The sequence below is a fragment of the Melospiza melodia genome, chromosome 5, assembly GCF_035770615.1.
Source record: "Melospiza melodia melodia isolate bMelMel2 chromosome 5, bMelMel2.pri, whole genome shotgun sequence".
NCBI lineage: Eukaryota > Metazoa > Chordata > Aves > Passeriformes > Passerellidae > Melospiza > Melospiza melodia.
The window spans coordinates 8,809,190-8,833,139 of record NC_086198.1 but is presented as its reverse complement, the minus strand read 5'-3'; the positions used below and the strand labels follow the sequence as shown (position 1 = coordinate 8,833,139).

The 23,950-nt window shown below is 36.5% G+C and overlaps 1 long non-coding RNA gene across 1 annotated transcript in view; it reads left to right on the top strand.

The window, feature by feature from the left end:
• LOC134418972 (uncharacterized) overlaps positions 1–23,950 on the top strand; it is a 361,012-nt gene that overhangs the window by 159,917 nt on the left and 177,145 nt on the right. The gene's annotated exons all lie outside the window — the stretch shown is intronic.

Below are 23,950 nucleotides of genomic sequence, written 5' to 3'. Positions count from 1 at the left end.
CTAATTAGAAAGAGTAGGTTGTAAATAGACATGAACTGGACCTGTTTTTAATCCAGTACTCAAAAGTATGTTGCAAATTAAGAGAAACTTTAACCTTTGATGTACACAATTAGGAAGGCCCTAGGGAATACTATTAATACGGCAGAAAATCTTGCAGTTGTGGTGTGCTTAGTGTGTGAAGGCACTGAGATTAAAGCCTGTTAATACCTTTGGATTACAGTAATTTGAAGTGACAATATGTGGCTCCCTGCATTCAGTATCACTGAAATTCATACAAAGAACACCTCCTTTCATTCATTAAAATTAAGGACTGTCCCAGAGCACACATTTACTCATAAGCCTTACTGCTTTCAAAATACTTTTAAATAAATGATGAAGAGATTGGAGATGTCCTTTTCTGAAAGAAAAATAAGAAATACAATGTTGTTAGAAAAGGAAAAAGAATAATAAATGCTATGCTGTTAGAAATGGAAGCAATAAGATTTTTGTGTGAAACTAAGGAAAAAAACCAAAATAGCTCTAAGGCTTTCTGAGTAACTGGCATTTGTTTTGTCATTCTGAGATTAGGTTGTCCTTAAAGAGCTCTCATGATACCTCATGGTATCTCAGAGACATGCCCCATTGTTTCCTAATGGAAATATTTCTTGCAGAATTGCTTCCACATTTCAGTGTGGTCTGCCCTTTGGTGCCTGTGGGATCCATCAGGGGAGCAGCACATTTTGGGTTTGTCCTGTACAAGAGACTCCCGTGATCAACAGCAATCCACAGCTCCTCTACAGCTTTGTGGAAGTGTATGAGCACATCATATAAATGTTGAGGCATGGCAGAAGTGAAAACTTTCAATTACTCTGATGTTTCAGTTCCTCTCCTGACTTTCAGAAGAGCTGTGAAAATTCAGTAATAGATTACTCCATAACAGTTATTCTGAGTTTGAGCAACTCTATTGCTTATAAGGTGTTTCTTCATGGTTGCAGAGTGACTAACACAGCAAAGACCTTATTGATTTAAGTCTCTGTATCTCACCAAAATAGAGATGATATTGGTGACAAACTGTAGTTGTATGGCACATATCTGGGAGGGAGAGAAAAAAGAGTGCTTGGTTTGCATATAAAAAAGTAAATGTGAGAGTGTCCAGCCTAGCAAAACACAGTCAAGGGATCAGAATAAAATTCCCTACCAAAAAAATTGGATTTCTATAGTGACTAAATGAAAACTCTCAGAATTCTGCTAGTTGCCTTAAGAGGATTGGAAGGTTTCTATGTCATAATTTTTTAATGAATCAGAAACATTTAGAATAGGAGAGGAGTTCCTCAGCATTCTCATCTTCTTGTAGTATTTTGAATTGTTCACTGCATCACAGAAACATGAGGCTAGGAAGCTGGGTGGATATCCAAAGGAACTTTGGAGTGTCACTTTTGGGACTTTTATTCTAAATATTCTTTGATCATTGTAAAGCCAGCACAGATTTTTAGAAATTGCTGGAAAAATATTTTTTAATTTCACTAATATTTCATAAAGGGGAACGTAGATATTTTTTCTTGGTTTTGTTTTGACACCTTTTTGGAGACATCGTGGAACTGCTCTGTTGCCATATCCAACGATCCTAATGGTCTCGTTCATATTTATTACAGTAGTTTATAGACTGCAAAGCAAATAATAAAGCATAAGTCATGTAAGTAGATAAAAAGTTAACGTAAAATTTTCTATAAGTAGCTTTGAGAATCAGAGTAACTTGCCAGTAGAAATGGCTGTGTAGAGTGGTTGGTAGCTTTAAAGGGGATTCACAAATAGTCAAGCTTTTCTCTAATTTATTAACAAGACAAATCATTAAAAAGTCAGTATTACTAGAAATAGTAAATTCAATAAAGTAAGACCTATTATATTTTTCTAGAACAATTATGAGGATGAAGTTATATGGGATAGTTGGCAAAAAATTCAGCTTGTTCTCTGTAAAGGAATGACTTCTCCCTTTAGACAATATTGCTTATGCTGTCTGTTTCCAATATATAAATCATGCCTGGGCAATATGAGACTTCAGAAAACCAGAGTTATTAATACTTGCCTTTCTTTTTTGAAGTTCTTGCATGAAATTGGTATATTCTTTCAAACTTTTTTCCTGTCGAAAAGTTATATGTATTTTTACTTCAAGGATTTTAGTAGACTGTGCCAAGTCTAGTGCTGCAAAAGCCAGAATGCTTGTTGCAAATCAAAAAACATAAAACAATGTTAAAATGTTTGTCTCACTAATACTGAATGCAAAAATCACCAAGATGAATGGACATATACCTCTGAAACTCTCTAGAAATCTGGTGTGATTTAACCCCAAACAAAAACCAAGTCCCATAGTGCTGTTTACTTAGACCCCCGGTGGGATGGGCAAGAGAATTGGAAAAGTGAGAAAACTCATGGGTTGAGTAAAAGATAGTTTAATTGGTAAAGCAAAAGCTGCTTGTGGAAACAAAACCAGGCAAGAGATTCATTCACCACTTCCCATGGACAGGCAGCTTTCCCAGGAAAACTGTTCTCCATGACATATAGTGCTGACTTCTGAGGACAAATACCATCAGTCTGCCCCCAGCTTTAGATGCTGAGCCTGACAACATATGCTATGGAATTTGGAATAGCCCTTTGGTCAGTGCAGGTCAGCTGCCCCAGCAGGGTCCTCTCCCAGCTCCTTGTGCACCTCCAGCCCTCTTGCTGGCTGGCTGGGATGAGAAGCGCTGCTCAGCAATAATGAAAACATCCCTGTGTTATCCACACTGTTTCCAGTACAAATCCAAGACACATTGCCATACCAGCTTTTATGAGGAAAATTAACTCTGCCCCAGCCAAAACCAGCACAAAGTCATTGTCACTGATTTTTTCCCCTAATTCTCTATATGGAGAGCTCTTCATGTGAGCAAAGGTTTGGCTGTTGATGGCCTGAATCCAGAAAGATGGGAGTGGAGTGGAAGCCAAAAGAAGACTATAATGAACAAGTCATTAATGTTGTAGGATTGGAGTAATTCAATACACAGGATCTTAAAATAAGCAGATGTACAGAAAGGTTCGGCTTTTGTCAATAGGATCCTTAGTACTTATGCCAGCCCTAGGGGCATTTTAAAATGCAATTGAATAAATTTTCCTCACAGATGACTTAGAAGGAGAAAAACTGTGGCTGGAAAAACATAATTGGAGATTAAGATGCTAATAAATCTCTCATTTTGAATTGTTAATGCATTTATTGGAAGATAGTTATAGTTTTAACTATACTAAGAAAACAAATTACCTTAAAAATACAGTCTAACTCAGTTTTGAACCTAAAAAATGGAAATAGGTTTTTCACTTTCAGAAAAGAAGAAAATCCTATTTCAAAGAAAGGAAATAATTTGGATTATGTCTAGAAATTTATTATAGATGCTTTTGAAATACTATTGGTATTGAAATTGCCATGTGCTATTATTCTCCAATGTAATTAGAATTGACTTGATGGCATAATTTCACACATCATAATAATAACATTTTCAGAGGTAGATATGGTCTAACTGAAGCCCAGGCAGACTTAAATTTTCTGATAATGCTGTTAAAAATCTACAGCAAATTGTAAATGAAGTACATTTTCAATTCTGCTGCTGTGATAGTTATAATCACAGTTGGACATGTCCAGGAAAAGAGGAGATTCGAGGTGCATAATTTAAGGAATTATAAGATTGAACATTATGTGTTATGTACAGACAGCAGACATTCCAGTTATGAATGGACCATTTTTGGTAATTTTTCTTTCCCAAGTTTGAGAGACAGATTTCTAATAATGGTTTCTCATTGTACAAAAGAGCTAAGGTGCTGCTGTTCTAATCACAGATATTTTGGACACTTAGGCTTGTAAATGGCTGTTCAAGAAGAAAAATTTCTCTCCTGAACTTGGGGCTAGTCCAGGATCTTGTTCCCCAGATTCTGTTGCTGGCAGGCCATAAATAGGTGGGTCTTCATTACTTTATGTGAGTGTGGTGGCACACAAACTGGCTCCCACTCAGCAGAACACACTGCAATCTTGGCTTCTCAGTAGCCAAGGCTCCATGGCTTCATGTAGCCATGGAGACCTGGGCTGTGGAGGAATGTCATAGGAGTCTAACCCTAATTGCTTTACTTCAAACATGGCTGAAATTTGCTGACAGACTCGAAACCTTGTGCAGGAGGGATAAACAGACGAGCTCACACCACCACAGTAAAAGCTGCTTAGAAAGCTGAGTTAGAAATGGTTTATGAAAATGTTAAGAATTAAAACTTTAAATAAGTGAAGATTAAAAATGCTTTAGAAATATTTTTTTTTAGTCAATGATTTCTTCATTCTTGATTTTATTTTCCCTTTATAAATTTTCATTTGACTGAAGTTACCATTTTTATTTGAAGATGTTGAATAAGTGATGAGGATGTACAGATGGACAAAAGTGGGGAAAAAAAGATGAAATGTGTAACTCTACATCTGAACTTTGAAATGTCTCATTTTGGCCCCAAATTGAAAAATATGAATCATTGTGTGGCAAATAAGTTTAAAGGAAAGATGCTAACAAATATAAAATGATTTTTTTTTGCTGTAAGGTGTCAAACTAACACATGGTCACAGGATGATTATAAACAACATTCTTATTTTAGCATCACTCCAGAAGTTTTGTACTCCAGAAGTACAAAACCAGATAGTTTTGAACCATGTTTTTCCACTGCTGTTGTCTACTTTATTTTCTCCATATTGACCTCTACAAGATTTTGTCTATACTTCTATTCAATAAATACTCACTTTGAACAGTGTGTTAACACCATTCTCGTTTTGGCCGTAACTGCTTTTCTCTCTCCTACTTTCCCATAATGTTGTCTTGCCCACACAATCTTTGATAACATGTCTGTGTGCTCCCAATCAACCCTCTTTGCTCTGTCAGGTTTCCCTTTACTAGGCAATTATTTGCTTCACCATTGATGTGTCTTCATGCTTTTTGCTAGCAAATTGCTCAGAATCAAAGTCTAGGCTGGAGGAGCCTCTTCTGCAGATCACCTAGTCCAACTCAGGTCTGATCAGATCATACTTCTCAGGGCCCTGTTTTCTAGTTTTGGCTATCTGCAAAGATGGAGATTGCATAACTTATCTGGGAAACCTAATGTGTGGCCATTGCCCCTTGTCCTACCACCATCCTCATCAAGAAGGATCTGTCTCCATCTTCTCTGTGTCCTCCTGAGCGCTGAGCAGAGGGTAGGAACCACTCTACCTTGATCAGTGGGCTGCACTCTTGCTGCTCAGGACTGCTGATACTCCAGTACTTCCATGTCTGTTTGAGAACATCTGCTATTGCTAGAGCCAGGTAAAGGTAGAATTAAAGCTATAGTCAGTTTTTGGCTTTGGCCTGTTCTGCTTTGCTTCATGTGAGGCTTCTTGTGGACAAATCAGCAGCTGATGTTGCTAGGACTACACTGAAACATGCAGTTATTGACTGCAACAGAAGAAGCACGTGCTCAAACATTAGCCAACCTCGGTTTTGTCCGCTCGAAAAAGAATTATTTCAAGAAAAACTCTTCTGTTTTTTTTAACCTGGTGTGCAAACCTGAGGAATTTTGTGCTGTTGCATTTCACAGAACAGCTCAGTAAAGAGCAAAAAAAAATTAAACCTACAGTAATCCACAAAGTTAATTTCAGACTCTCATCTTACTTTTTTTTTTTTTTTTTTTTTTTTTTTTTTTTTTTTTTTTTTTTAAGAAAAAATACTTACAAAAATCATCTTAACTGTAGCTCTGGCTGCATGAGATAAGGTGTAGTTCCAAGACAATCTTGTTTCTTACTTTCAACATACACATCTATACCTGAGAGCAAGGACTTTGCATAGCAAGATGAAACTTAACATATCTTGCTTACATTGTGTATTTCCTTGAACAGTTTGGTAGAATTGGCAAGGAAGGGATGGACTTAAGGGCAGTATATAGACGTTTACTACTATATCCAGTGTGGTCTGTAAAATGAAAGTATGTCTTTAAGGAAACACGTTCCAATGTTGAAAAAGGCAAGTAAAAATCTTATGTAGTTTTCTCTTAGTGGTTTGATGTCTGCATTCACTGTACCAATGGTTAATGTGATTTAATGAAACTATTAACACAGTATTTTTTTTCAAATAGCTTAATGGAAGTGAAACTTGCCATTTTAAAAGTCTTGGTGGCAAACCTTTGACTACAAAATATTCAACTACTGGAAAACAGCAAGGGAAATTCAACAATGGTGGCTTCTTTTATGTTTGTTGCTCAAGAACTACTTCTTTTGGATTCCATTATCACATTCTTAAGCTTTTTACTGCCCAGTGTTGAGGACAGCCCTGGTGAGGCAGAGATTTGCTTCAGTTGGGCCTCTGGTAAACTAAATGTGTAGTTCATACACATTTGTTGTGTATGAACATTGTTGTCATGAGTGAATGTCAAACATCTAAGCGGCAGAGTTTTTCAGAACTGTCCCTACTTTAAAAGAAAGGGGGATTATTTAATGGTTTCAGTAGTCTAGGTATATGTCAGGCTGCTTATATTCTCTAACATTCTCCTCACTATTTTATAGATGACCATCAGGAGATCTGTAGCCACCAGTTAGCGCTGCAATGGTTGAGGCAAAATATTTTACCTATAGCCTGCATGAACTGTACAGGCATATATTCTTAGATACTTGCTTTTATTTTGTTTAGCAATTAAAAGCATACAAACTTAATGGAATTTTCAGATAATAGCAGTCTGTTTACATTTGCTGTGTCTGTAAGATGCAATGTGTATTCTTGACTAAGCTTTCACCTTTCTTGCTTGTTCTATCCCAGAGCGTTTGTTTTCCATAAGTATATAGAAGCTATGTTTAATTATATTTTGTTTCAAGTAAAGAATACTGAAATGTGACAAAATGCTGTTAGCTTCTAAGTCAGAATGTGACATAGAATGTTGATAGACACACTGTATAGGGGATTATGTCTGTGATCACAATATCCATACTTTTGTTTTAAGTGTAGTCATCAAGTTTTATGACTATACCTTGACAATAAGCTGCTAAGGAAATATTCCTGAACTTTTTCTGAGAATGACTTCTCCTTTGAGAGACCAGCTGAATAAAGTACAGATGATATTTTTGGGATGTATATCTCACTAAGAAGGGCTGCCCAATTCAAATAAAACATTGACCATTTCTGCAGTGGTCTTATTAATAGGATAATAAACTGAGAGAGCTATAAATCTAGAGCTGAGAGAATGAATTACCCATTGAACACACTCCTTTATGTTACTAAAAATAAAAGAAGTGCTCTAGAGTTCTACTCAAATAAGGAAAGTGTTTGTTTCTAGACTTCACTTACTCACTAATGCTCTCTTAAGCCAACACCCTTCCCTGACAGTGATGGGACTTCTAATTAAGCATTTAAGTGAAAACACATGATCTCAGCTCCTGGTATAAAATGACACTGCATGATGCTCTATCATAATAGTAGAACTGAGCTGTGGATAAGTTGTGTATCTCTTGAAAATCTGGTTAGGAATAAGAATGGATGAAAATTGTTTTTCTGCATGTTGAGAAAACAAGCTGGGAGCTCTTGGAAATTGCATTTTCAGGTATGATATAGACTTAGCATTTTAGTTTTATTATAGGTATTCAATGTTTTAAGATTTCTGTTTTGCAGTAATTGTATTCTGGCTGAAGATAGTTTATTGATTTACCCTAAAATGAAGGAAGACACGGGAGAAAATGGAAAATGGGTTAGCTGAGCTAGCAGATATTTCTAAAGCCTTCTTGGAAACCTTTTAATGGCATATCCAAACATTTATCTTGTCTCGGTTTTTCTCTTGTGTGTTGTATTGGTTTGTATGGCCAGGTTTTGGTAGCAGGAGGCTGCAGGGGTGGCTTCTGTGGGAAGTTGCCAGAAGCTCCCTCCATGTCCAGCAGAGCCAAGGGCAGCTGGCTCCAGGACAGCCACTGCTGGCCAAGGCCAAGCCAACCAGGAATTGAGAATAACTCCTCTGTGACAACAGATTTGAGAAGGAAAAGAAAATTATTTCCCAGATGTAATTGCAGCCAGGGAAGAGTGGGGTAACAAAATGTGAGAGGGAAATCTGCAGATACCAAAGGTGGTGGAGAAGGAGGGGCAGGAGGTGCTTCAGGCACTGGAGCTGAGGTTCCCCTGGGGTCTCTGGTGAGAGTTATGGAGAAGCAGCTGTGCCCCTGCAGGACCGTGGGGAGGCAGAAATCCAGCAGCAGCCCAGGAGAAGGCCAGTCTTTTATCACAGAGGCCTTACCACCACTTCTCCATTAAATTGGCCTGGCATTGGTCAGTGGCACTTCTATCTGTGGAGCTGCCAGGGATAGGCTCTCCTGGAAATGGAGGAAGCTTCTGGCAGCTTCTCTCAGAAGGCTCCCCTGTAGCACTCCTGCTACTAAAGCTTGGCCATGCAAACCCAATACAGGACCATTGGTTGGACCATTTTTAAACTAGAAAACAGAAAGTATTGACTTTCTAATGAAAACACTGCCTCTGATCCCAGAGAAAATAATTTCACTACCATAGAAAACTAATGTATAAATCAGAGTTTGTATCTGAGCCAGATATTTTGGGTAGTTTTATATGGTGTTTTTTTCTTAGTGTATATAGCCTATGTGTAATGAATTTTGGAGTGTTTTTAGTTTCCTCTAAATGAATTACTCTCTTTAAATGGAAATGCTTGAAGTTTTGGGCTTGTCTTCCTCTTCTTTCTCTCCTCCCCCTGCCTTTACCTTAGCTGAGGGCACTATTTTAGAATAGTTCTGTGTATAAAAGCATCTGTCATTACTTTTAGTATACCTTATTTAGCTAAATAATGTATGTTTGTACTCTGTTTCTTGACATTTCTCAGTTTTTCTGGGGAAAATGAATTTTCTAACCTGTAGAAAGAATTTGCTGATACTGGGTCCTGTATGTATTAGTCAGCAACACTGAAAGGAATCTAAAATACACTGTCTAACAAGAAGTACACTTTTAAAAATTAAAATTTCTAAACCACAAACCTTGTTTACTAATCAGGCTTTTTGTTAGTGCAGTAATTTGATTAAAATAATAAAAACAATGTCTGGCATGCGCTGTGTCATACATTAGCATCTGATTTAACTATGCTTAAAAATTAACTTTGCCTTGAGGCTTATTTCAGGGTTGTTGATGTCAGAAGCACTTTCTTTGCTACAATTTAGGGCTGCAAACTGAATTCCTACTGTGTTATCTGTCAGATGCTAATTGGCTGAAAATATGAGCCTCCCTTGTTTTCTCCATGCTAATTCTCATTAACAACAATATAAAGGTATAAAATAGGTGGCAAAAATCCTGCTGGGTTTTAGTATATAGACTACACTTTTCAAAAGTATTAAGCATTTTTATTTATTCTTTCATGTGTCAAAGAAGAGAAGGATTTTCTCCACTGAACTTCTTGAGCTCTCTTGATAGGGCTAAACTTGCATGCAAAAAAATCCTACACTCAAACGAACTGAATTATCTGAAGAACTGCAAATGTAATGTATGCCAGGTTTTTCTTAGTCTGGTGGGTGAGGTTTTGCAGCCCTTGGAAAGGTGAGTAGCCAGGCTGGCAGGATGCTCAGTGTACAGGAGAGAAGCATCAGTAAACAAACTGCAGTGGTCATGTGAAGTGGGGGCATGAGAGTGAAGGGAGGTTACTGTGGGTCCAAGGTGTTGTGGCAAGATAGCAAGAGCCCATGTCTTGCTTTTGAAAAGGAAGCAGGGATAAAAACATTTGAATACTGAATGTCAGAGCTCTGAATATTAATGTGATATTACAGTCGTTTTTCAGAAGGTACTTGGAGGAAATGTTGCATTTTGTGTTCTTTATTGCATTAAATAAAAATTGCATGGGAAATATTAGTTGTGCTTAAAATCATCAAATATGTATCTAAATGTCATAATGGTATACAAAGTAGGAGAAAAGGAATAGAATAATTATAATATAATAATTATATTCTTCTTTCAAGTATAATAACTTTGACATCTTGCATAAACAGATGAGATTAAAATCATGGTTTTCATCAGAAAGCATGTTTTCCTTTTTTGCATATTTTCCCTAAAAATATTCTTACTGCAGATAATATTTCAAAGTAAAAGGTATTTTTTATAATTTTTATTGTAACTGTTATTTTAGTACTAACTTGCATGCTTACTTTCCTTGGGTGTAGATATATTATGTTAGATTTCCACTTAAGTCTTGGGTTTCATAAAGGAAACAAATGGTAATGTGATGTTTTTATGCCAATACTAATCAAATAAAACATATTAATGTCATTTTTCCTGCTTGTACCATTCCTGGCATGTACACAAAAGCCCTATAACATTAATTTATGCATGCTAGATATGTATATTTCAGTGCTTGAGAGTATTTCCTACTACTACCCTTGCATACAAATACACACACAGGCATAAACACAGAAATGCCCTTTGTTAAAGTTTTGGACTTTTAAAGTATCTAACTTTGGAAAAAACTTCACCAGCATTTCTTTCTTCTGGATTTTAGAACCATTAAAACAATCACTTTTTTATTCATCCTGATAAACCACTACCACCTAACAATCCTTTACATGAATGCAGAGCTCATTAATGGGGTCAGGCTGGAAATGTTGTTTATGATGGCTTTAATGGAGAGCTCATACTTTCACAGTGCCTGCATAAGCAAGTTAAAAAGAAATTGCCAAGAAAAATCAGAGGACTACTGAGTCAACTATTTGTTTAAAAGAGGCAGCATATTCTTAAGTGATTTCAGCAGTCTGTGTAAAGGACTGTGATGCTGCATGGTAACACAGTCTTAGAAAACTCTTGGGTATTCCTGGTTTATGGACCTTGCTGCAGCTCTTAGCTGCTCTTTGCTGAAGCTTGTGTGCTCACTTAGTGTTTTGCAAAGTGACTGAGCTGTGTTTGCAGAGCTAAGGGAAAGGTTTCTGTTTGTGCCCAATGTCACTGACATGCACAGCCAGTAATTTCTTCGTGGATGGGTGTGGCAGGTGACTCCTGTAACCCCAGTTTGGGGCTCTCCAGGCTTGGCCTATGACATGTAAGCATTAGGGAGCACTTTGGTGAATGCAAATGTGGTCATTTGTGTGCAAGAGTGGCAGCTTTATTTAGCTCATAGCCTTTATCACGCTTAAATGTATAATCCATCTATATTGGTATATGTGATTAGAGGACAGTCACATCACCACTTGGTCTAGCTGCTTTATATAAACACCAGAACCATCCAGAATTGTTCTGCCCATGCTGTGTGGCAGTGGGTGTGATTCCCAGGAAACATTGCTCACCTCACAGCCTGCACACAGAGATGAAACCAAGAAAACCCCCAACCCTAAAGCAATAAATTCCTAATTAACCACATGTTTTCATGAAATATTAACACATTAATTCTCCTGCATAGTGCTTAATGTTACTAAATGAGTTACTGTAACTGAATGAGTATTGAAGATGCTATAATCTATGAAGTGCAAGGCATCGCTGTTAGATGGCATTAGTGCAAATTAGAGCAAAAAGTAATTAATATCTTTTTGTGGCCTCTTCTTGGCATGTACCCTGAACAATTGATGTGCAATTGATGATACAGGCTGGCTGCATTCATGGATGTAAAATGAAAACATTGATGTGCAAACTCTTGGATTAGTTATTCTGCAGCAAATATCAAGGGGAAAACAAATATGTCACACCAACAATCTTTCTAACATGATCTTGACTTCCTCATCATTTGGGAGTGCCTAATGATCCTTTGCATCAGTAGATGTATATGAAGCAAGAAACTTGATTAAAAAGACTTGATTTCACTTTTTAAACAGCAGAGCAACAATAATCACAAGCCAAAGGAAGATATTTCTAGCCTTTTTATTTTCTTTTTAGAAGACATGGAAGCTTTTTTTTTTTTTTCTTGTTTAAATCAGTTTTCAGAAAACATATGTTAAAATGCCAGTTACTTCTCAGACAAAATCCTAAACTATGTAGCAACTTCTCACAGGTTTAATTCATTAGCAATTGTTGTGTAATGTTCACCCTGGATCTGGAATGTGGACTACTTTCTCCTGTGCTATTACTTTCCTTTCTGGCAGACACTGAGAAACATTCCAGAAAAAAATCTGCATTTCATCCCCTAAGTTATCAGATTGTAAACAGATGCTTTTCTGTGATCTAATTAATTTTAGCAATTTTTGATCCTTGTTTTATTTCCAGAATGCAATTTCCATAGTCATAGGGGCTCTTAAATGAAAAGTTAAGTGTAATATGCCTTGTTTGTGGAAGTATTAGCAGAACTGTTCTTTCTCTTTGTTCCAGTATCTCTGCTACAGAGAAAGTGACTTATTGAAAAGAAAAATAAATCCAGGAAATGGTGATGCAATGAAAGCATCATTATGACCAGTAAAGAAGAAGGATGTTGGACTTTTAGATATATTACATACATAGTTTTGATTTGAAGTAATTCATAATTTATGAATGGTTGTTACAACCTTGGCTATGGGCAGTATTGTTGGATTTTCATTGTCTTTGCAAAGATGATGGAGTTTTGTACTGATAAAATAGATTGAAAGTTTTAGAGAATGAATAGTGGGAACTCTAATTTTTGGTAGGTTTAAAGCTGGCAGACAACTTATTTGGGAATAAGTTCTGGACAGAATTTAAGGTGGCAAAATTCTTCCCAGTAATGCTTTTGTAAAGGAAAGTAGTCAGCTAGTAATGTGGGAGTAGAGAGGACAAAAAGAGGGGGGTAGAGGTCTCAGGGTTAGGCTTGCTGACACTACCAACTCATGGTAAAGGTGCTGAAATTCACAGGTTGTACAAGTGAAACCTGATTTGTAAATGTCTGTGTTCAGACATTAAATCCTCATGGATGAGAAGCCTTTGCCTTTTCTCACAAAAAAAAAAAAAAAAAGAGAATATAGCAGTGGAAAGTGTTTTAAAGTTTTAATATCCGTTTTTGATTTGCTGGAATGAAAGACAGAATATGAGTGGCTGGAAACAATTCAGGCTGGTGAGATGTCTGATCTTACATAAATTTATACTGTCACAAGTGGATAAAATTCTTCATTTTCAGCCATTCATCTTGACTTAAACAGTAATGGAAAGAGATGCTACTGTTAGACTGGAAGTACTTACTGGAGGCAGATAGATGGTGGCCAAGTGCAATTGCATTGTAACTCTAAGAGTAAAACATGGGTTTGTCCTCCCCACACAGTAGCCAAAAATTTTTGGACTCAAAGTATCTGGAATTGGATGGCCCCAAACTGAAATAATAAATTCAAAGTAAATGTTGGGAGCCAGATATGGAAAGGGAAATATGAGGTTATTCAGAAAAATGTGTTCTGCAAAAGTTCAGGGTCATACTCATAGAACTGCGAGACCATGCATTAGCACAGCTTTATAAAGCTGTCACCTGAGTACAGCACCAAGCCTCTACAGCTGAAGATCAGAAATAAATATGGAGTAAAAGGTTCATTATCATTCTCTTTTATGCTGCATAATTTGCAAAGAGCTGCTGCAAACAAAGGAGTTATTAAGGCTTTGCAAGAAAAGGTGTAAGTATTTATGATTATTTTAGTTTCCCATGGTGTGCTAGAGCCTTCCACTGCATTAAGAAAAGGAATTCTAGCCATGGTTACTTAATTTTTTAAATGAGACTCACTTCATTCTGTTAATCTTATTTCCTAGCCCAACCTTTTGTTTTATTTAGGGCTGTGATTTAAAAGACTCTGGATAGCTAACAGGGCCCATTTATTGTTGTCAGATTTATTATTGAAGAGAAAACATGGGAGAGATATTTTTGAAGCTCTTTGTAAGGCTAAAGGTTACCAAAGCAAGCAATTTGATTACAAAACTGATGAGACAGGACTACTAACATTTTCCTTTTTGATATGGTCAGCATTAGGAGCAGAAAACCATCCATTTTAGTGAAGTAATTTCCTGAAGTGCACAGTTTATTGAACTCACAACATTTAACATCACCAGCTGGCCTTTCTGTTAGTGTCTTGAGGGAACTTTTGGGGAATATGAGAGGTTTCTGTTCTGCTTTACACATAGAAGGTTGTCTTGTGCCAATCTGTGGAGCTACAGCCTGGCAAGCTGAAAAGCTGGACTGCCCGAAAAGGGAAGACATGCTTATCTCTTTGGCTGCTGTGCAGGGCTGTTGAATAAATGGGGTGTGTTTGCATAGGCAACAGAAGAACCAAGAAGTGTTTGAGTCCAGGTTCCCCTTTAATCCAAGGTTTAGGGTAATTTTTCGTTTAAATCCAGAAAGATAGGAATTTGAATCTTGGTATCCCACCTACTTCAGAAAAAAATCTGTACGTGTGTATAGAGAATAAAAGTATGACAAAGATAGGCTTTGTCGCAGTTCCTCCATTTTTTTTTACAAAAATACTCTTATTTACTTAATATAGACGCAATATAGTGTTTCTGGGTGTGAGTCCTGAGATGTATCTGGAGGGGAAAAAGTTATCCTGTGCATGTGTGTGTTTTGATTTTGGGGGTTGGTTGGTTGGTTGGTTTTTTTAAGGGGTCTGAATTTCATCAGTTCTGGTGAACGTTTATGCAGCAAGTCATTCTTCATTCTGCTTTGTGATAGTACCTAAACTCTTCTATGCAGTGAGATCACATGCTTTCCTTTGGTTTGTGAATATTGCTGAATAGGGTAGAATCTGAATATTAGGCCTTGTACTGGTCTGAGCCAATAGCTTTGGTCTTGAAGCTGGTGATCAGATCATTCAGGGAAGCAGAACATGAAGATATAAGAAAACATATGAAAGAGATGATGCTGCTTGGCTGCCTCTGGAAGATGACCACAAAGATAATCAGGGGCCTGGAGCAACTCCTGAATGAGGACAGGCTGGGAGAGCTGGCGTTGTTCAGCTTGGAGAAGAGCAGGCTGCAGAGAGATCTTAGAGCAACCTTCCAGCACCTAAAGAGGGCCTGCCAGACGCTGGAGAGGACTTCTTACAAGGGCTTGCAGTGACAGGACAAGGGAGAATGGTTGTAAACTGAAAGAGAGTAGGTTTAGGTTGGATAATAGGAAGAAATTCTTTACTCTGAGGGTGGTGAGGCAGTGAAATGACCAGTTATGGATGCTGCATCCTTACAAGTGCTCAAGGTCAAGTTGAATGGGGCTTTGATCTACTGGCAGATGTCCCTGTCTGTGGCAGGAGGATTGGAACTAGATTGTCTTTAAGGTCACTTCTATCACAATCTGTTCTATCATACAGAACTGGAAAGTAAAATTGTTTACTTGGATATCCCGAACTGTGCCTTAGTTTTCACTGGTGAAGTCAAAAACTCTGCAATTCAGGTTTGGTGCAGGCAAAGTAACACATGAACATGCCAAGTGACACGCCACAGAAGAGGAGAGTGTCTCATCTTGAGGTCAGGCTCAGCATAGTGCTGAGAGTAAATTAATAAAAAAATTACTTCTTTCTTTTCTTAGTTCCCCCCATACCTCCCCCAAGAAAATTTGAATTTGCAGCTAATAAGGATGTCATTAAAAACCATCAAGAATAATCTTTTATGAGAACAAAAGATTTTATATTACAGTATTGCTGTCCTCCCTCCTAGCCTTTTATTTAGACTTGAAATACTGTCTTTTGGACTATACCATGCTGTTTTACAAAGTAAGCATGCACTGCCTGTTAAGTACAGGGTTCTTCAGCAATTTGTTCTCACCAAATTTTTCCATTGTTTTTGCACATCATTTCAAGGCTTATCTATCTTTGCATTTGTTTTAATTTTGTTTAATTACACTTGGGAGGCAAGTAATGTCAAATAATAATTAAGAAATTTTATTCAAAAGAGGAAGGTTCAGAATTACAAAGAGGTGGAAGAAAGAAAAATGCAAGTGGAAGACATCTAATTTCACAGTCGTGGTCTATTAAACTTTGCAGTGCAAACAGAAGTGTTCCCAAAATAATAACTCTGCTCATGTCATTGCACGGTATGTTTTCTACACATACCAGCCTTAGATTACTTTGATATTTGCCCAACAAGTCTTCCAATTTCACTTCAATAATATCTGAATTATTTAATGCTTAATTTTTTTTTCTTTGAGGAAGAAGTTAAGAGTGAGAACTTAAGAATGTCTTGGCAGCATGACCCTGGCCACCAACATATAAATAATGTAAGCTGCTGTATGCATTGAGAGAGATGATTGCCTCTGTAAAGATATTTGGATAAATGTGTTTGCTGTTTGATCCTCATCCACACAAAAACTTATCATCCTACAAACAGCGAATGAAAGAAAAATAATAAATTTTTGCAAGAACTATTGATACCTACAATATTTGTTTTGAAAAAGTAGTGAATAAAGGATCTATATTAATGAGCAAAATATTGATTGATAAATCTGTCATTTCTAAGGGCTGAAAAACTATAGGTGTTACACTTATTGATGCAGAGCTGATGGTAATTTGTATTTTACTAGCAAAGTAAAGTATGACAAATACAAAGGCAGTAGGTGATAAATCATGAGACAGGACGATTCAGGTAGCAACTGTGAAAAAAGGCTTAATTTACAGAATAAAATTTAATTTATTTTAAATAGAAGTAGTATATCTGAAGCTGAATACTTTTGTGTGAAAGGTGTACCCCTTCTGAATTACTAGGGGAAAGATTGTCAGGGTCTTCAGCCACAGCATATTTTAGTGACCTAATTGTGAGGAAAGTGCAGGGCACTTCCTATGTGACATTCCTACTTGAGGAAAATGGATTTTATATTCTGGATCCCTTAATTACTGATGCAAAATTCTGAAAAAAACCCTATAATTGGTTTATCTGTTCATTGCCTCGGAAGTGGCATGACCTAGATATGTAGAAGTCAAGCCACTGAGCTCCATTTGCAGATCTCCAATAATCTGATTTGTGACCTTGTCTTGCCTTCCTTTTTGATTTGTGCTTCTTTCTGCTTTATTTAGGGGTTACTCTCCCATGCAGTTGCTGTCCTCTGTTCTCATCGATCATTTCTATCTAAACTTATCTTTAAAGCCAGCTAAATCCATCATTCAGGTGAAACATTGTCTCTTTCAAACTCCTCCAAAAGCCATTTCAGGTTTGGTTGGAAGATCCATTCTCATGTATTCTTTGGGTTACATAGCCAGATCTTCCAGGTTATGTGCATTGCACACAAGAACCTGACTTGTGTGGGCTCACACACAAGACAAGAGAACTTAGAACTAAATTAGCAAAAAGCTCAGGGGCACAGGGACTTTGAAAGTCACTCTTACAAAATGATGCACACCCAACTGTAGTGCCCACCATAGGATCTTGTGGTACTAATGCATTACAAATAGTGAAAATGAGGCATTTCAAGCGTCAGGGGCTTTGATGTATACATTGAATGTACCTGTTTATTTTGTCGGTGGTCCTGCCTCATGAAACTCAATGAAAAATGAGTTTCATAATTTATTAGGTTTAGGGTTTATGTTGGACATTCATCATCTTTGGGATGACCAATTGGAATTCCTGCTGAGACATCATGGTCCTTTTCTGCAGCAGCGAGAACTCTAATTCAGACCATTAAATATCTATGTGTTAAATAGATTAATATGAAGCTCACTGAGTGCTCTCATCTATCTTGTATTACCTAAAACCTAGAATTTAATGAGGAGATCAAAGCCCTTTTCATCTGGTAGTCTTAATGTGAAGTTTTAAGCTGCTGCACTCGGAGTGTGTCTCACAAGGGTCAATGAAGACAAAAGAACTTTTGTAGCAGAATATCAGTAGCCCATTGTGTGTGTTTGTGATTGGGGTTTTTTTAAGAAAACAAGCTATGAATAACTCTTTGACATTATTACATGGAGTCTGGTTTATTGTGATACCTGAAGTATTGGAAAATCTGGAATTAATGGACAGAACTTTGGTGTTTTTTTGAATGGGTGGTTGTCTTGGACAAAGAGCAGCAAGACTTTCTCTGAGGTCCTGGATGCTCATGCTCATTTCTTCCTAAGACTGCTGATACAGCATCTGGCGCCTTGTTCAGTTAGTTGGTGGCTCATGTGCTTGCTGACAAAAGAGAAGGCTGAGGAGACCACCCTCTGTTCCTCAGTCTCTGCTGTGAGATTCATCTTCCTTGTATTCTTCCACATCACTGGACACCCTGTCTGTCACAGCTGGGAAAAAAACCATCACAGCAGCTGAGGACAGACTCATATTTATTGTATATGAATATGATTTAAGATTTTAACAAGAAAATATGTGCATTATTACACCTAATCCCTGAGACCTGGTCTTGTTCTGAGGAGCTGAGAATCTCCTCAAATGTGCTGGGCAGCATTTTGGCAGCATTTCTATCCGATCCATTAATGGTGCAGGAAGGCTTTGTGCTTCTTGAGTCCAGTAACGTGTTGGTTTTTTCTTGCCAGCTCAGAAGTATCATCTGAGATCTTCTAGGATGTCTACATGTAGCTGGTAAATGTGACATAGGACCTGTAGGAGAGCTGTTGACTTCAGGACCTGATAGGGGAGGTTGTCTAAGGTATCCAGATGGATTTCAGATGGCATTTCATGCCTGTGTAAAGTAAATTACTTGAGCCCTAATTACCTTGTGTTTCACAGGGATTCTAAGGTTTATGAAGATGAGGAAAATGCCTCTGGTGGCTAGATATATCAAACAAGTATCTAAAAGCACAACAATCTTGCAAAGAATATATCTTGTGCTCATGTGAATGCTTTAGTTAATTTCAATTTTCTATACAGGAGAGCATTTGAGAACATCCACTTAATTAGTCATGTGTCTTTCTTTTGTCTGTACTGATTATGAAATAAAGATAGTATGTCTCAAGAATCTCAATCTGTGATGTTGGCCCCTAACCTGGATTTGTTATTCAGATAAAATTGGTTTTATATTGGATTTTATATTTATTTTGTGTCCACAGCCACAGATTTCTTAAGCAGTAAACTTTGCTGATAATTACAGCAATATCTGTCCCAGTCTTCTTTTTGCTTCCAATACAATTGATATTTTAATTATGATTTAGGTATTGGATACTTAGTGTTGTAATATGAATTTACCAAATAGGAAACAAAATATGTTCTTGTTTACTAGTTTCCTGTGTTTTGAATTTGCAAACAGGCAAAGCTTTTCAATCTTACTAAATTGGACTTTAATTCTTATTCTTTTCTTCTTAAGTAGAATTATTATTTAGTCGAATTCTCATTATGATCCCATTAACTGACATTTACCAAAAGTACTTTAGCAAAATCTCTAAAACACTGAAGATTTCAAATTAGTAATAAAGCATGAGAATGTAAAAATAGCTGACCTGATCTACTTGTATGCCAAAAACTAATTTCATGGCGATACTGGTTTTTAATCTGAGGAATATGCTCAAAGTGATTTGATTTGGCCCTCGTGTTAAAAGTAATGGTGAAACTTTGAGCAGTCACTAGATAATTTATAGTATACCTTTCTGAAGTATTAGTTAATATTTGCTCACTTTAACACCCAAAAAGAACTGTGATGCATATTTAGTTATACATACAGAAGTAACATGAAAAAAAAAATACTGTGAGAACAGTGACCACCATAATGGCTAGCAAAGTCTGATTTCCTCTTCAATCACTAGTTAATAATGTAAAAAAAAAAAAAAAAGTTAGTTATTTCAGACCTCTCTTTGTGCTCCCCAAGTACAAATTTACACAAAAAGATATTTTTCTGGATTTTGGGTAGGGTTTTTTTTTTTTTTTTCCGGTGAAAAAATTGAGAGCAGTATTATGGTATATTTGACAACTAACTGGATAAAATTATTTAAGACTGTGTTTTTACTTTTTTGTTTCACTCATTATCATTGCTTGATACTTTAAAAAACCCTGATTTAGAATATTAAAGATTTTTCTGGTATTTTTGTCACAGTATTAGGAATATAACTCATTGAGCCATGCAGAAGAAACATGTTCTTAAATAAGGCAGAATGAGTATAGTGTTTCATTTATTTGAACAAATGCATTACCTCTTCTGAGATGTACCTATAAGGAGAATTCCATGTCTGGGGATTGATGTTCCTCTCTAATGAAAACCACAAATATTGTTTTTCACAATGGAAGCAATACTCTTGCTGTGGTAAAGCTCCACAATGTCTACCTGATCCTAGGCTAATTACATGTACAATTAATAGCTTAAAAGTGGGGTTAAATTTCCATTATAAATTCAGGATATGAGCAGGCAGGATTCCACTGAAGAGCAAGGTACTCGAAGTATGCATTTTGAAATCAAGATCACTTACTCGTTCATTGGCTTTGCTTATGTTTTTAAATTTTAGTTCCACTTTAGGTAATTTATTAAAGTTAAAGCTTAAAAAAAGATAATGAGAAAGTGACATTGCCAATGTTTTCTTCTACTTGCACACAAAAAAACCTTTGACAAGTTAGAATAAAATCCAGAGGTCTCTAAAAACTTTTAGATTTCCTTTAATAAATCATCCATCCTTTGAATTCAATGACTGTTTTTCACAATGATCTGTGCAAAGTGTGAATGAAGACTGTAGGTTTTGAACCCCTGAATGCTTGAAGTTCATCATTTGACTTGCTATTGATTCTTTAGAACCCCCAAAAGCCATGCTGGTCTTACTGCTGTTATTGAGAGTTTATAACACATCTGATCAGTTCTGTATCTAGACAGATTTTGTTTATAAACATATGCAGATATTATCATGTAAATTTATTTTCTTCAATTGGCTGGGAACAAGTTGATCCCTTTATGGTAATCTCAGTCATCTGGTTAAATGTAGTTTTAAATCCAGCATGGGAAAAGCACAGCAGTGGATTTGCACAGCCTATACTGCTGATTTTGTTTTCAAGCACCAGAGGTTGCCAACTGGTGCTGCAGAAGCTGCTGCAGAGGCACAAAAACCTGTGAGAGAGTCTATGGTCAATCTCAGAGTCATGCCACTGCAGCATTTTCTTCTCAAGCAGGCATTCACTTTTTTCACTCTACAGAAAAAGGCAACAGCCTGGATTTAAGGGTCCCTTGGGCTGGACAGGTTTATAGACTGCTACCAAAGATCATCTTGTCCACATCTGTATGCAGAAGCCACTGTGACAGCAGGGAGAAGTTCCACTGCTGGGTTGCAGTGGTGCTTCAGTCACAGCCACTGCCCTGTGAATACAGATTTCTCCCTGTATAAAATTATCACTCCATTAAATTGTTTAAAATGGACTAAGGAGTTCTCGGAGAGATCAGCAACCATGTATTAAATGTCCTTGGAAGGACAAATATTAAATTTAAGCCTTTTTCCACAGGTATTTTCCTTTTAATACACAGGTTGTCTATAAAGGTCTATGTTCTTTCAAATCATGCTTGCAGTACCTCAAGTTAACATCTGATTTAATTTATTAATTCTAAAGTTCATTGTAGAAAGAGTGTGTTGATGAAATTAATTGGCAAATGGTTGAGAAATACCACTGAAGTTATTCCAGTCACTGCTCTTTCCAGTACTATTTCTTGTCTGAAAATCGTTGTCTAAGCCACACACTAAAGAATGGATTTCAGCATCACATCTGACACATTAGCATTCAGAGTGCTGTCTCAAGTCACATATTTTAGGTGCCTGTATTAGGCATAGATGGGTGTGAACAATAAATTATTCTATTAATTTATTATTCCTGATTGACTCGTCAATTATTTTAATGATGTTTACTGTCCTAGTCATGTGTTACTTGAAAGTGATTGGAAGTAAATTGCTGTCAAAAAGCCTTTGCAGCTGCAAAAAATTACACTTCTACTTTTATTGTATTCGTTTTACTCCTGAATAGAATACACTATTTCTATCTCTCCACTCAGTGCAGCCATCTGTCACTCACATACCCACAGACAATTACAATGCATTTGCATCATATCCCAGCTGCCTCTGATAGACTTGTTTTGTCATGCACTGCATGCAGGATAATCTCTCAATATCCATTTCACACTGGAAGCTGTTCGGGTCACACTCTTTTTCACATAAATGTTCTATGATGTTCTGGTCAAGATCCTAGTGTGTCTTAATCTAAGACTTTCATGATCTCTGTAACACAAGGCTGATAAAATAACATCTCACATATTTCCAATTATTTTGTTTTAAAAGCGAATTAGAAATAGTTTGGTTTGCTTTGTAGAGCTTCAAACATGTCAAATCAATAATTTATTTTGTAAAGAATATACTTTGTCAGTAACACAATTAGACTGTAGAGGACCAGATCTAAGCATGTTTTGTCTCAAATGTTCTGACTGTTGTGATAGGAAAGGTGTGAGTGGAAGAGAGGGTCCAGTGTAGGTGGGGCATCCCAGTTAGCTTCAAAAACACTAAAGGTATTAGTGTATGTTCTACACTTTTTTTTTTTCCTCTCTCCTCCTAATTTAGAGTAATTGTGTTTCTTTGATCCTCTTCCTTTCTCACGGATAGTTCTTACCATTCTTGATTTAACTTCAGCCTATGAACTTCAGTGAAGTCAGTAAATAATGACTTTAGAATCAGTGGAACTTAAATCATATGGTCTTTTTTGTCAGAAAACATGTAAGTGAATTAGGGTGACATCCAATTAACACAGCCTTTTGCAGGTTTAATGAGCAATGATAAATCCTTTTTTCGCACTTTCACAGTATGTGAAGTTACAACTGAAAGAGCTAGCGAGAGATTGTTGCTCCATTGATTAATAATAAATTATTTTAAATGTATTTTGACTGGGATAAGAGGCATCATCTTTGAAGATACTTATAGGTTAGTTATTTGATTAGGTGCCTCATCACAGAATGCAGTAAAAATTAATTCCTGCAGCATATGGAGTTACATGATAAGATGAGTCATTCTGTTCCCTTATTTGTTTCTTTGAGGCCTAAATGTGTAGTTTGTACAGCCTATACCACTGACCATGTGCCTTTCCTTGATTTCCAGTTGTCATTACCTATTAATAACTCTGAGTAAAGGTGTTCCTGGTTTTGTAGAGCAAAATAGATTTTTCAAAGCAATTAATTACTGTTTTAATTAGCAAGTAATGCCTCTGCTTAACACATAATTTATTCTTTTACTAAAGATAGGTAAGATGTTTTGTGTGTTTTTTTATTTTGGGTTTTTTAAGGGAGAAAAGTTTAAAGTTATTAAAAAATAACGACAGTTATGAAATATAGTGCATTTGATTGTTTTGGTTCCAGTTTGAGTAGACAAGCTGTTTGTGGACTGGAGTTTGATAGGATGCTTTTGGTTTTCCAAAAACAAACTTGAACTTTTCCAATCAAGAGCAGCAGAAATACTTTTTATTGTTCTATAAGCTGTGTTTCTGGCAAAAGCATTTGTGCTTTGTGCTTCTTGTGTTTTCCTGGCATCCTTCTATAAAGCCAGTCATTTCTCACATTAAGATACACCAAGTGTAGGAGCAGGTTGGTCCATCTCATTATGAAAAATGCAAAAACAACCACTTAAACTACTTACAGGACAGATTCAATCTTTAAATACTTTCAGTGAGTTCTGTGGAGCCCAATTGCCTTATTCCTTAGTATGATTTTATTAGCTCTAGGTGTTATGATTGTTTATAAATAATATCAGAGTCAAGGTCATCAGAGTTTCTAAGAATGCCTTTAGGATGCTGATTTGAGGAATTTGTCACTCATCAAAAAAAGAAATTAATCCAAAGATTTTTTCAAAAATTAAACCCAAAACTGAAAAAAAAAATTGCCTGAAATAGTGCTTCAGTTCACTGTGTCTTCTTTTGAACAAAGTTCATGTATAACGTGTATACTGATTATATTTGTTATATTTGTGGTTATGATAATCCTTATGATTGTGCTTCATAATTATTTTTTCCTCATGTATCTCAAGAGAATGGTGTGAAATGCAGTTGATTAAAGCTTGAAAAACACAGAATTTTTGTTTGAAGGGTAGAGGTATGGAGACTATAATTCTCCTAGAAGATTCACCTAATTGAAATTTCCATGTTTGAATACTAACAGCTTTAACCAAACATAATCA